Here is a 15,646-nt window from a genome sequence, read left to right on the forward strand (position 1 = left end):
ATTCTGAGACTGTGACACCTGGTTCTAGATTCCCCAGCCAGGGGAAACATCCTCCGTGCATCTACCCTGTCGAGCCCTGTAAGAATTTTGTATGTTTCAATGAGATCACCTCTCATTCTTCTAAGCTCTAGACAATACAGGCCTAGTCTACTCAATCTCTCCTCATACCACAATCCCGCCATCCCAGGAATCAGTCTGGTGAACCTTCGTTGCACTCCCTCTATGGCAAGTATATCCTTTCTTAGGTAAGGAGATCAAAATTGTACACAATACTCCAGGTGTGGTCTCACCAAGGCCCTATATAATTGCAGTAAGACATCTTTACTCCTGTACTCAAATCCTCTTGTAATAAAGGCCGACATACCATTTGCCTTCCTAATTGCTTGCTGCACCTGCATGTTAGCTTTCAGTGACTCATGTACAAGGACACCCAGGTCCCTTTGAACATCAACAATTCCCAATCTCTCACCATTTAAAAAATACTCTGCGTTTCTGTTTTTCCTACCAAAGTGGATAACTTCACATTTTTCCACATTATATTCCATCTGCCATGTTCTTGCCCATTTACTTAGCCTGTCTATATCCCCTTGAAACCTCTTTGCATCCTCCTCACAACTCACATTCCCACCTAGTTTTTTCTCATCAGCAAACTTGGAAATATTACATTTGGTTCCCTCATCCAAATCATTGATATAGATTGATAGGTGGAGAGGCGGAGAGGTTTAGGGAGGGAATTCCAGAGCTTGGGGCCTAGGCAGCTGAAAGCATGGCCGCCAATAGTGGAGTGATTATAATTGGGGATGCGCAAGAGGCCAGAATTAGAGGAGCGCAGAGATCTCAGAGGGTGTAGGACTGGAGGAGGGACAGAGATAGGGAGGGGTGAGGCCATGGAGAGATTTGAAAACAAAGATGAGAATTTTAAAATTGAGGGGTTCCCGCACCGGGAGCCAATGAAGATCAGCAAGCACAGGGGCGATGGGTGAACGGGACTTGTTGTGAATTAGGATAAAGCCGGATCTAGGAGTTTTTAATGTATTTTGCAACCCACTCAGTACTTTTATTTTATAATAAATTATTGCCCCCACCCCTCCACCCATGTACCAGAAGAGAATAGTGGGACATCCTCAGTTTTTCAAGAATTTTTCTCGTGTGTGTTGGAGCTTTGATACCTTATACAATAGAATGATGAGGTGCAACTTTTAAATTTGGTCTCAGGAGCTGAGCAACACAGGCAGGGCCACATTATTTCCCATCCTTAGTTGCCATAGGAATTGTTCTTTTTTAAGCAAGTGTCATTAAAAGTCAACCACACAGTGTGGGCCTTAAAATCATAGAATTATTGAATGTTTACAGCACGGAAGGAGGCCTTTCGGCCCGTTGAGCCCGTGCCGGCTGTTTGTAAGAGCAATCCAGTTAGTGCCATTCCCCCGCTTTTTCCCCGTAGCCCTGGACATATTTTCCCTTCAAGTATTTATCCAATTCCTTTTGGAAAGCCATGATTGAATCTGCCTCCACCACCCTTTCAGGCAGTGCCAGATCCTAACCACTCACTGTGTTTAAAAAAAAGGTTTTTCCTCATGTCGCCTTTGGTTCTTTTGCCAATCACCTCTGGTTCTTGACCCTTCCGCCAATGGGAACAGTTTCTCTTTATCTACACTGTCTAGACCCCTCACGATTTTGTACACCTCTATCAGATCTCCTCTCAACCTTCTCTGTTCCAAGGACAACAACCCCAGCTTCTCCAGTCTATCCACGTAACTGAAGTTCTTCATCCCTGGAATCATTCTAGTAAATATTTTCTGCACCCTCTCTAAGGCCTTTACATCCTTCCTAAAGTGTGGTGCCCAGAATTGGACACAATACTTCAGTTGTGGCTGAACCAGTGTTTTATAAAGGTTCAACATAACTTCCTTGTTTTTGTATCGATGCCTCTATATATAAAGCCCAGGATCCAGTATGCTTTTTTAACCGCTTTCTCAACCTGTCCTGCCACCTTCAAAGATTTGTGCACATATACCCCTAGGTTGCTCTGTTCCTGCACCCCCTTTAGAATTGTACCCTCTAGTTTATATTGCCTCTCTTCATTCTTCCTGCCAAAATGTATCACTTCGCACTTTTCTGCGTTAAATTTCATCTGTATGTGTCCGCCCGTTCCACCAGCCTGTCCATGTCCTCTTGAAGTCTATTACTATCCTCCTCACTGTTTACCAAACTTCCATTTTTGTGTCATGTGCAAATTTTGAAATTGAGCCCTATACATCCAAGTCCAAGTCATTAATATACATCTAAAAAAGTCACATGAAAGGCAGAGCAGGTAGGGGCGGCAGGTTCCCTTCAATGAAGGACATTAATGGGTTTTTACAACAATCCTGGCTCAGTTGATAGCACTCTCACCTCTGAGTCAGAAGGTTGTGGGTTCAAGTCCCACACCAGAAACTTGAGCACAAAATTTAGGCTGACACTTCAGTGCAGTACTGGGGGATTGCTGCACTGTCGGAGGTGCTGTCTTTTGGATGAGACGTTAAACCGAGGTCCTTTCTGCTCTCTTAGGTGAACATGTTAGATCTCACAACACTATTTCGAAGAAGAGCAGGGGAGTTCTCCCCGGTGTTCTGTCCAACATTTATCCCTCAACCAACATCATTAAAACAGATTATCTGGCCATTATCACATTGCTGTTTCTGGGACCTTGCTGTGCACTAATTGGCTGCCACGTTTCCTACATTAAAACAGTGATTACGCTTCAGAAAAGTACTTCATTGGCTGGAAAGCACATTGGGACGACCTGAGATCGTGAAAGGTGCTATGTAAATGCAAGTCTTTCTTTTTCAGGGTCATTTTTCCTGTTGTCAGCCCACAAATGACCAGATTTATTGAATTCATATCTGCTCCTACAGCCCATGGATGAGAGAGACTTACTCACTCGGCAATCTCCACCCAGATATTTCTAACAAATTCTCCTGATCAGAGCGTGTACCTGAGCTTCAAGAAGGGCAGGCCTCCTTGTTAGCATCTCTTGGAGTAAGAGTTAGCATCTAGAGCAGCTTCCGTACCCAATTGCTAGCAGCAAATCTTCCAATGCGCAGTTCTGCTTTAACTGCAATCAGCAGCCCTTTAAGAGTGACTTAATATTCCAGCCACAGGCTAGCACACTCCCCTGTGTAATGGGCCTTGTGTTGCCATGGATATTTCACAGAACCTGAGGTAGTAGGTATTAAGTATAGTGTTTACTAGTTGTATTTTAGAGTGTTAATATTTCAAAATCTGAATAATTTACCAAACATTGAAACTTTTTTCACTTGTAATGAAAAGGTACTACTTCCAAATAAGTTTGTTTTTTTAAATGAAATTGCTACAGGGCTCTAGGATTGGAGTGCCTTAAGGGTAAACAAGACCATTGCTGTTCAAAGGAATTCCAGCAAGGATTTTTACATGATTCATGTGAGATCATTAAACTGTAATATGCTACAAATTATAACTTGAGGGTTTTACCACATCATGAAACGTGATTGCATCGTCTACACAAGAAAAAGGAAAACATTTTCTATAAATATGAATTTACCAAGCTAATTAGAAAAACCTTCATAACTGATTTGATTTATATCTCTTCTAGCTGGTAGTAAAAATCTCAATTAAATCACATGCAAATCAACATTGACACCACAGTGCAGTGCTACATTTTGTAGGAGTTTGTCTGATTTTTTTTTAACATTACACCAAAATCGCATTGCCTTTCTCACCTGCCTCTATCAGAAGATAAATGTTGTTCTTATTTTCTTTGGTATCGCACTGAAAAAGTAAGAGGGATTTTTGGCGAAAAACGGTACTTCTAAAAAAAAATATAAGAAGCACAGTGATTCTTCTAAAACTGCATACTACCCTCAGAGAGGATGGTTGAGGCCATTTTTACCACCGGACTGAGGCTGCCTTCAAACCTCTTCAGCAGCGAACCTAAAACTGTAGGACTACTTCACGAGGATGATAAAGCAGAATGAGCTTTGTTGCTGATTAATGCGTTTTCCATGCACTAGTCCTGAGGACATCCAAAACGTGAGCCTCTCTTTATCTTTGCTGTACATTTCCTGCTTTTACTTTTTAACTCAACATTTTTACTTTAATTTAGCGGGCTCGATAAAATGTGTGGAATTTGCATTTGTGATTTTTGTTTGCTTTTTAGTACTTTTGGTCTGCAAGTTTGGAAATCAGAAAGCAATGTGCACGTTGTTAATCCATATCGTTCCCATATGACGGTCAGTCAGACTTACTGGCAGTAACAGTCAATGATAGAGAGGACTTTAGTTTCTGGTGACCAATTCGCATCTGAGCTGAATACCAGATCTGACCCAGGGGAATTGTTGAACTCATATATATAAAATCTTGGCTCAGTTTCACTGTTTTCATCAGTTCCAGACTATTTCCTCAGTGAGCAGAACATCATGCTTTGCGTAAGGAACCAAACCGAGGGTAGTGGGTGCCAATGTGGGTTAGTGCATTTTTGCTTTCATCTGTGGGACCTCAACCTGCTCCCTAATGGACATGAGTTCAACAGCTCTAAGCCGTTCTAGGTCTCCTGTGACATTGCTGATGATCAGGTGAACACCTGCAGTGTGATTTCTGACATCTACCCAAAGTCCCACTGCAACCTAAACATGACCAGCAAACTTACTGAAACAATATGTTGCATTTAAAAAAAATCATTCTCTGGATATGGATGTCACTGGCAAGGCCAGCATTTATTACCCATTGCTAGTTGCCTTTGAGAAGGTAGTGGTGAGCCTTCTTCTTGAACCGCTGCACGACGGACATAAGGTCAAAAAATGAAACATTTTACTGATACTGAAAATACTACTTATCTACCATTTTACAAAACTTCCTTAAGATCCAAATAACTTTGTTCTTCCCTCCCAGACCCCTTATTCTTTGTTATTTACACTGTATGGCTTAGAATAGTGATTTATTTTCAGAATTATGTAATGATTTTCTTTTTATGCTATAAATGTTATTCTTATACATTGCCTAAATGATGAATAAAATGATGACCAAAAATAACAACAACAACTTGCATTTATATAGTGCCCTTAACATATAAAAACATCCCAAGGCATTTCACAGAGGCACAAGTAAAACCAAATGGATGCCGAACCAAAGAAGGAGATTAGGATGGGTGACCAAAGACGGTCAAAGATGTGGGTTTTAAGAAGATTGTTAAAAGAGGAGATTACTTGTTCAACATCCAGTCTTGAATGAGCTGCAATTTATTCCAATTAAACATGAGGAAGACCAAAGCCATCGACTTCGGCACCCACCGCAAACTCCGTACCCTCGCCACTGATTCCATCCTCCTCCCGGCCACTCTCTCTGGTTGAACCAGACTGATCACAAACTCAGTGTCCTATTTTACCCTGTGCTTTTCTTCTGACTCCACGTTCTCTCCATCACAATAACTCTAACATCTCCTACCTCCACCTCTGCCTCAGCCCGTCTGCTGCTGAAACTCTTATCTGTGTTTTTGTCACCTCCAGACTCGAGTGTCCCAATGCTGTCTTGGTCGGTCTCCCATTCTTCACTCACTGTAAACTTCAACTCATCCAAAACTCTGCTGCGTGAACCCTACCCCACATCAAGTCCTGCTCAACCATCAGTCCAGAAACTAGAAACAAGAGAAAGACATGGGGCAGGATTTTAAATGGGTGGGTTGGGGGCGGGGGCAATGAAAATTGCAACCATTTCAGACCCGCCCTCAACCCTTCTCCAACCCACCCATTTCCAGTTTTCACTGGGACGCGGAGCGGGCGACCAATCTGCTCTCAGGCGGATTAGTCACGAAAACCTTTCAAGGAAGCTGCGGGCCTCCATTTTGAAAGGGTTTGCGATTTCAACCTCTGGGAGCTGGGATTCCCGGGCCTTCTTCTTCACGCCACATGTGAGGAGGTGAGAAGGCCTGAAACTGCAGGTAAGTGCCTTTATAGCATAGCTTGTGGGCCCGGAGGAGCAGGAGTGCTTCCCCCAGGCCCAACAAGCCTACCTGCAACGACCCCCATAACGATCATGATCCCCACCCCAATGATCGCCCACCCCAGCGATTGTGGACCCCTCCCCTCCAATGATCGCGAACATCCACCCCCAACGATCGCGGACCCCCCAAAGATGGCGCCCCCCCCCAACGATCACAGACCACCCCCCAACAATCGCGGATACCCCCCCCAAACGATCGCAGACCCCCATGATGACCCCTGATCCCAACCTCCCCCCTCCCTTGGTGACTGACACCCAGTGACTGACACCCGATCGCCCCCCCCCCCGATGATTGGCCCCCCCATGACCCCCAATTCCCCCTCCCCCCCCCCATGACAGACCCCCCCGGTGACTGACCTCCAATGACTGCACCCCCTCCATGACTGCCTTCCTCCTCCCCCCCACCCCGGTGACCCCCATGCCCCCCGATGCCCCTGTGCCCACCCATGCCCACCCATGACCCCCCGCCCCCATCCATACAATCTAAGACTTACCTGAACACTTACCTGAAGACGTCCTCTCCCTTGCTCTGCTCCCATCTGACTGAGACCAGCCTGTCAATCAAGTCGGCCAGTCAGACGGGAAACCGACAAAAAAAAATAAAAGACGTCCTTACGTCAAAATTGTAAGGACATCCGGGAAACCCGTACTTCCGGGTTTCCCATCCGCAATTCGACCTCCCTGCTTCCTTCCCAGCTCCGGGATAAAATCCTGGCCATATGGTCTGGACCAGGACTGGGAGCAGCATGGGAGGGAAGGTTTGGCTTCATGGGCAAGAGGTGGGGTGTGGGGTGGGGTGTAGAAGACAGACCGTCTCAATCTTAGTGACAGAAGATGTCCATTGGCTCCTGGTACCCCAACATCTCCAATTTAAAATTCTCATTATTGTGTTTAAATCCCTTCATTGCCTGGCCCATCCCTATCTCTGTAACCTCCTCCAGCCGTACAACCCCCCAGAACTCTCCGTTCCCCTGACCTCTTGTCCATTCCTCCTTTCTTCGCCCTATCATTGGCAGCTCTGCCTTCAACTATCTAGGCCCCATGATCTGGAATTCCCTCCCTGAATCCCTCTGCCTCTCTACCTCCCTCTCTTCCTTTAAAACCCACATCTTAGACCAAGCTTGTCACCCCTCCTAATGTCTCCTTCTTTGACTCAGCATCCAATTTTGTCTGATTGCGCCTCTATGTAGCGCCTTGGGACATTTTTCTATGTCAAAGGTGCTATATAAATGCAAATTGTTGTGTTAGATGTTTATAAATGTTCCAGTGGATGTAACAGAAAAATTTCATATATCATCTCTACTCTTTACTAATCACAACACTATATCAGCAAATAGAAAAATAATATAATTTCAAATCTTAAAAATTTGACAGGAACTTCTGAAAAATAATATGAGCACATCAGTTAAAAAATAGGATTAAAAAAGGTGGTTGTAACTCTGAAGTTAAAATATAAAACATGGAACCACTTGACCTGAGGTAAGAACAAGTTCATCCATGAGAACCGAGAAACAAAAAAGATTTCCTGGGATGATTCCAGAAATGAGAGGTTATACCGATCAGGAAAGATTAAGCAGTCTGGGGCTCTTTTCTCTAGAAAAGCGAAGACTGAGGGGTGACCTGATAGAGGTCTTTAAGTTAATGAAAGGGTTTGATAGGGTAGACATAGAGAAGATGTTTCCACTTGTGAGGGAGAGACCAGAACTAGGGACCATAAATGTAAGATCATCACTAATAAATCCAATATGGAATTCAGGAGAAATTTCTTCACCCAGAGAGTGATAAGAATGTGGAACTCGCATCCACAAGGAATAGTTGAGGCAACTAGCATAGATGCATTTAAGGGGAATCCAGATAAACACACGAGGGAGAGGGGAATAGAAGGATATGTTGATAGGGTAAGATGAAGTAGGGATGGAGGAGGCTCGTGTGCAGCATAAACAATGGTATGGACCTGTTGGGCCAAATGGCCTATTTCTGTGCTGTACATTCCATGTAATTCTATGTAAAGTAGCAAAAAGTTTGAAGCTCCTATATAGTCCCACCATCCACATGCACGCTCTTAATTTACCACTTGAACATTAGGGTGTCAGGAGGACAAGAATCACAGAGAACAATCTTCACAGAACAATCCAACTGCAGTGGTCCTCTGTGTATGGGAATTGTCTTATTTAATGGAAGAATTGGGTCACCCAATGCTATTCCATGGTTTTGCACAGTTGTTTTCTGACAATATCAAAATGACCACTGAGAGAATATATGATTCGGTCAGGCTGGAAGCTCATGAAGTAGCCACAGGGATTCTTTCAGATTACCTTGGTGCTTACTTTTTGAGTTTTTTAGTGCAGGAAGAATATGTATTCCTTTGTAGCAGTCTGGCACACATAGGCCCAGATATTTACGGGGAGATAGGGAGGGTGCGGGGGAACGTGGTAGTGCAAGGAAAATCCAGCAAGGCCGGGGACGCGGAAGTCCTGCCGAATTTAACGGCAGGACCTCATTATAATTTGTTTCTTCTGTTTCCCACCCGGCAGCCAGCCAAATCGATGGGCTGGCCGACTGTCGGGTAGGGACCCTTGGGCACGGTCCCCGGCAATCAGGAAAGGGGAAAGCCGGAGATCAGGGCTTGGGGAGGGGGGGGGAGAGAGGACAATGTAGGAGGGGGGGAAGGCTGGAGATCGGGGCTTGGGGAGGAGGGGAGAGAGGACAATGTAGGAGGGGGGAAAGGCCGGAGATCAGGGCTTGGGGGGGGGGCGGGAAGAGAGGACATCGCGGGGAGGGTAGGGGAAGGCTAGAGATCGGGGCTTGGGGAGGGGGGGAGAGAGGACAACGTAGGAGGGGGGAAAGGCTGGAGATCGGGGCTTGGGGGGGGCGGGAAGAGAGGACATCGCGGGGGAGTGGGGGAAGGCTGGAGATCGGGGCTTGTGGAGGGAAAGAGAGGACATCGCAGGGGGGTAGGGGAAGGCTGGAGATCGGGGCTTGGGGAGGGGGGGAGAGAGGACAACGTAGGAGGGGGGGAAGGCTGGAGATCTGGGCTTGGGGGGGGAAGAGAGGACATCGCGGGGGGGGGGTGGGGGGGGTGAGGCCGGACATCGGTGCTTAGGGGAGGGAGGTCTGTGATTGCAGTGGGAGGGGAGAGAGAGGCCGCGTTTGGAAAAAGGGGCGGCCGAGGCTTCCTTGAGGGGCCATGGGGTTGTGGGGGAGCACTCCTGCTCCTCCTGGTCCACAAGCAATGCTGTAAAAGGCACCTACCTTGTGGAGCCGACAGCTCCTGCCTCCCTTTCACTGGCAGGTTTCCCGAGCCCTGGGAAACCTGGCCGGCAGCAATTAAATTTAAATCAGGCGTCCAATTGCACTGTGAGAGCGTGATTTAAATATGTTAATGAAGTGCCCCACCTCTCCACAGGAGGGTTGGGATTGGGTTCCCCGTTTTTTCATTTTTAATCTCACCCTCTCCCGCCCGTTGTGGGGAGGGGGGGAGGGGTTACTATCAAGGTCATGCAGGCTTTTCAGAGAATATGAATGCTTGTCCTGCACTTCTTGATCTGTCATCATTTCTTCTGTTTGCTTCTATATCTCTCTCAGATGCAACGTGGTGGCTGCCTGAATGGACATGTGTACAATTCCCATCAGAAAACAATTACTGATCGAAAATGCAAACCATCAGCGTGCAGTCAGGAGGCTACAATTCACCTAAAAGAAGAAGGCTGTCAAGGAAAGGCAGGCACAGCGAGTGAGATATAAATAAAGCTGGACAAACAGATAAAGGAAGAGGGCAAACAGTAATCCAGGCATTACAGGAAATACATGGGTAAACATGCACCAAGGGAACAACTTTTGATAAAGGTGGTGGATTAGTTGTCTCAATTTAGAATTACACAGACTTGGAGGGTCAACAAAGGAGTCCGATAGACTCGGAATGAAGAGAAAACCGTAGATGGAGGCAAAGAGATGCTCACACTTGCATTTCCTACAGCAGTCAGCGGGTAGTCGTCAAGTAGCTGATTTTTCACCGCCGCTGTCAAATATAGTCATAGCTTCCCTCTTCATTGCCACCTTGACTAAGATTAGTTAACTCAGCACTGAGCAGTGACTGAAATTGTGGCCTTCCTGATCCGTTTGACTCACACCACACCACTCAGTCTTTTCACCCATTGAGCCATTAAATTGCTTTGCTCTTTTTGGTTTTCTCGCTGAGTCTTTCATTGTTTACTTATAGAAAAATAATCATCAGAAAAATACAGAGAGAAATGAATAGTATATAGTCTGACCGTGTTCTGGGAGCCTGGCAGTGAAGCACCAATATGAGCCATGAAAGAAAGGAACTCCAATATGCTAAGAAATTACCCACCGCCCTCTTTTTTTAATCATTACCCCAGATCTGGGCTAGTGCCCTTTATGGTTCCTGGTGAAAATGAAAGGCGGTGGTCGGTCAAATTGTGGCCTCTTGTAATTGTTGCTCTCACCACTCTTAAGAAGAAGGCACTTGGACTATTGCTCAGCCAAAGCAGCCTACCCTCTTCCACAGTCTGACATCCTTATTCCATTCCTAAGCACTGGAATCCTTCAACTAGATGAGAACAAAAACTCATCAAAACTTTTTTTAAATTAACTTTGTCAATAGCACTAACCATAATGATTCTGATTTTATTTTTAAATCCAAAAATGAAATCAAAGGGAAATATCTTGCAGTGTTAATGACTGGAGCGAATGGTCAATCCCAGGATGTAGTAGTGCTTGGAACAATTTGAAACATTCATTTTAAGTCCTTTAGTCTGCAATTATACCACTGACACCTATCTGACTTTGGTATCTGTAAAGTGCGATGCCCAGCCAGTAGCTTGGAGGTTCACCCAAGGGTCCACTTGTTTACATCACTGCCCTACACATGTGTAGAAATAGTTTTTCAAAGGCATCATTTTTCCAGAAAGATCTACCGCACGTTCAACACAAGTGCTGACTTTCAGAACTTCCAGCTCGAGCAACCATGCTATTAGATACTGCTGCCTCCGTGGTTCCCCCACCTGAAAAATGTCGTTCCTGCCTCAGGACTCCACGCTGTTTGTGCTGCCGCCAAAACTCTCACCTATCCTATTGCACAGATGCCAACTTTCCATATTTGGTACAAAGATTCTTGAGTTTTTAAGCAACCATAGACTCTCCAACCGTTAGCTGAGATTTTGACCAGAAAGGTTCTGCAAAGGAGGAAGTTTTCAACATGCCAACTTTTTTTTTATTCGTTCATGGGATATGGGCATCGCTGGCAAGACCAGCATTTATTGCCCATCCCTAATTGCCCTTGAGAAGGTGGTGGTGAGCCGCCTTTTTGAACCGCTGCAGTCCAGTCCGATGACACCTTCCATCACTTTGCTGATGATTGAGAGTAGACTGATGGGGTGGTAATTGGCCGGATTGGATTTGTCATACTTTTTGTGGACAGGACATACCTGGGTAATTTTCCACATTGTCGGGTAGATGCCAGTGTTATAGCTGCACTGGAACAGCTTGGCTAGAGGCGCAGCTAGTTCTGGAGCACAAGTCTTCAGCACTACAGCCAGGATGTTGTCGGGGCCCATATCCTTGCTGTATCCAGTGAACTTAGCTGTTTCTTGATATCACGTGGAGTGAATCGAATTGGCAGAAGAGTGGCTTCTGTGATGTTGAGGATATCAGGAGGAGGCCAAGATGGATCATCCGCTCTGCACTTTTGGCTGAAGATGGTTGCAAATGCTTCAGCCTTGTCTTTTGCACTCACGTGCTGGACTCTACCATCATTGAGAATGGGGATGTTCACAAAGCCTCCTCCTCCTGTTAGTTCTATAATTGTCCACCACCATTCACGACTGGATGTGGCAGGACTGCAGAGCTTTGATCTGATCAGTTGGTTGTGGAATCACTTAGCTCTGAGTATAGCATGTTGCTTCTGCTGTTTAACATGCGTATAGTCCTGTGTTGTAGCTTCACCAGGTTGGCACCTCATTTTTAGGTACATTTTTAGCTGCTCCTGGCATGTTCTTCTACACTCCTCATTGAACCAGGGTTGATCCTCTGGCTTGTTGGTAATGGTAGAGTGAGGAATATGCCGGGCCATGAGGTTACAGATTGTGCTGGAATACAATTCTGCTGCTGCTGATGGCCCACTGTACCTCATGGATGCCCAGTTTTGAGCTGCTAGATCTGTTCTGAATCGATCCCATTTAGTACAGTGGTAATGCCACACAACACGTTGGATGGTGTCCTCAGTGTGAAAACGGCTTTTTGTCTCCACGAGGACTGTGAGGTGGTCACTTCTACCAATACTGTAATGGACAGATGCATCTGAGACAGGTAGATTGGTGAGGATGAGGTCAAGTAGGCTTTTCCCTCGTGTTGGTTCGCTCACCACCTGCCGCAGGCCCAGTCTGGCAGCAATGTCCTTCAGGACTCAGCCAGCTCGGTCAGTAGTGCTGCGACTGAGCCAATCTTGGTGTTGGACATTGAAGTCCCCCACCCAGAGTACATTCTGTGCCCTTGCTACCCTCAGTGCTTCCTCCAAGTGGTGCTCAACATGGAGGAGGACTGATTCATCAGCTGCAGGAGGGCGGTAGATGGTAATCAGTAGGAGGTTTCCTTGCCCATGTTTGACCTGATGCCATGAGACTTTTTTTTTATTCGTTCACGGGATGTGGGCGTCGCTGGCAAGGCCGGCATTTATTGCCCATCCCTAATTGCCCTTGAGAAGGTGGTGGTGAGCCGCCTTCTCGAACCGCTGCAGTCCGTGTGGTGACGGTTCTCCCACAATGCTGTTAGGAAGGGAGTTCCAGGATTTTGACCCAGCGACAATGAAGGAACGGCGATATATTTCCAAGTCGGGATGGTGTGTGACTTGGAGGGGAACGTGCAGGTGGTGTTGTTCCCATGCGCCTGCTGCCCTTGTCCTTCTAGGTGGTAGAGGTCGCGGGTTTGGGAGGTGCTGTCGAAGAAGCCTTGGCGAGTTGCTGCAGTGCATCCTGCAGATGGTGCACACTGCAGCCACAGTGCGCCGGTGGTGAAGGGAGTGAATGTTTAGGGTGGTGGATGGGGTGCCAATCAAGCGGGCTGCTTTATCTTGGATGGTGTCGAGCTTCTTGAGTGTTGTTGGAGCTGCACTCATCCAGGCAAGTGGAGAGTATTCCATCACACTCCTGACTTGTGCCTTGTAGATAGTGGAAAGGCTTTGGGGAGTCAGGAGGTGAGTCACTCGCCGCAGAATACCCAGCCTCTGACCTGCTCTCGTAGCCACAGTATTTATATGGCTGGTCCAGTTAAGTTTCTGGTCAATGGTGACCCCCAGGATGTTGATGGTGGGGGATTCAGCGATGGTAATGCCGTTGAATGTCAAGGGGAGGTGGTTAGACTCTCTCTTGTTGGAGATGGTCATTGCCTGGCACTTATCTGGCGCGAATGTTACTTGCCACTTATGAGCCCAAGCCTGGATGTTGTCCAGGTCTTGCTGCATGCAGGCTCGGACTGCTTCATTATCTGAGGGGTTGCGAATGGAACTGAACACTGTGCAGTCATCAGCGAACATCCCCATTTCTGACCTTATGATGGAGGGAAGGTCATTGATGAAGCAGCTGAAGATGGTTGGGCCAAGGACACTGCCCTGAGGAACTCCTGCAGCAATGCCCTGGGGCTGAGATGACTGGCCTCCAACAACCACTACCATCTTCCTTTGTGCCAGGTATGACTCCAGCCACTGGAGAGTTTTCCTCCTGATTCCCATTGACTTCAATTTTACTGGGGCTCCTTGGTGCCACACTCGGTCAAATGCTGCCTTGATGTCAAGGGCAGTCACTCTCACCTCACCTCTGGAATTCAGCTCTTTTGTCCATGTTTGGACCAAGGCTGTAATGAGGTCTGGAGCCGAGTGGTCCTGGCGGAACCCAAACTGAGCATCGGTGAGCAGGTTATTGGTGAGTAAGTGCCGCTTGATAGCACTGTCGACGACACCTTCCATCACTTTGCTGATGATTGAGAGTAGACTGATGGGGCGGTAATTGGCCGGATTGGATTTGTCCTGCTTTTTGTGGACAGGACATACCTGGGCAATTTTCCACATTGTCGGGTGGATGCCAGTGTTGTAGCTGTACTGGAACAACTTGGCTAGAGGCGCAGCTAGTTCTGGAGCACAAGTCTTCAGCACTACAGCTGGGATGTTGTCGGGGCCCATAGCCTTTGCTGTATCCAGTGCACTCAGCCGTTTCTTGATATCACGTGGAGTGAATCGAATTGGCCGGAGACTGGCTTCCGTGATGGTGGGGATATCGGGAGGAGGCTGAGATGGATTATCCACTCGGCACTTCTGGCTGAAGATGGTTGCAAACGCTTCAGCCTTGTCTTTTGCACTCACGTGCTGGACTCCGCCATCATTGAGAATGGGGATGTTTGCAGAGCCTCCTCCTCCCGTTAGTTGTTTAATTGTCCACCACCATTCACGACTGGATGTGGCAGGACTGCAGAGCTTTGATCTGATCCATTGGTTGTGGAATCGCTTAGCTCTCTATATAGCATGTTGCTTCCGCTGTTTGGCATGCATGTAGTCCTGAATTGTAGCTTCACCAGGTTGGCACCTCATTTTTAGGTACGCCTGGTGCTGCTCCTGGCATGCTCTTCTACACTCCTCATTGAACCAGGGTTGATCCCCTGGCTTGTTGGTAATGGTAGAGTGAGGAATATGCCAGGCCATGAGTTTACAGAAATTGCTGGAATACAATTCTGCTGCTGCTGATGGCCCACAGCGCCTCATGGATGCCCAGTTTTGAGCTGCTAGATCTGTTCTGAATCTATCCCATTTAGCACGGTGGTAGTGCCACACAACACGTTGGATGGTGTCCTCAGTGCGAAGATGGGATTTCATCTCCACGAGGACTGTGCGGTGGTCACTCCTACCAATACTTCATGGGTTCCGGAGTCAATGTTGAGGACTCCCAGGGCCACTCCTGACTGACTGTATACCGCTGTACTGCCACCTCTGGTGGATCTGTCCTGCTGGTAGGACAGGTCATACCCAGGGATGGTGATGGAAGAGTCTGGGACATTGGCTGAAAGGTATGATTCTTTCTCACTTGGCCCTGAAGAGGCCACCTATCTGACCCTGCAGCAGACAGTTTCCCACCAGGCCCAACCCAACCAGACCCTGAAGCTGCCAGCTCTCCACCCAAGCCCACATAGTGTGGCCATCTCCCCTATGGAAAAAAAGATGAGCTGAAGAGTACAGAGCCAGCAGCAGGCAGACAGGGGTTATCATGTAAAAAAAAATTCACCCAGAGGTTGTGAATTCGAATCCCACCATGGCAAATTGTAAAACTGAGTCCAATAAATCTGGTCATTTATGCACTAGCATTAGAAAATAACCATGAATGCGACTGGATTGTTGTAAAAACCCAACAAGTTCACTAAAGTCTTTCAGGGACGGAAGCTGCCACCTCTACCCGATCTGGCCTATAGGTGAATCCAATCCTACACTATGTGGTTGACCATTAATGCCCTCAGGGCAACTAGGGATGAGCAGTAAATGTTGGCTCACCAGTGTCACCCACATCACAAGAAGTAATGTAATCCACCAGTTTTAGGGGCAGGAAGGAAGTTGCTCAGATGAATGTCAGACAGA

Source organism: Heptranchias perlo, chromosome 5 (assembly GCF_035084215.1).
Source record: "Heptranchias perlo isolate sHepPer1 chromosome 5, sHepPer1.hap1, whole genome shotgun sequence".
Lineage (NCBI taxonomy): Eukaryota > Metazoa > Chordata > Chondrichthyes > Hexanchiformes > Hexanchidae > Heptranchias > Heptranchias perlo.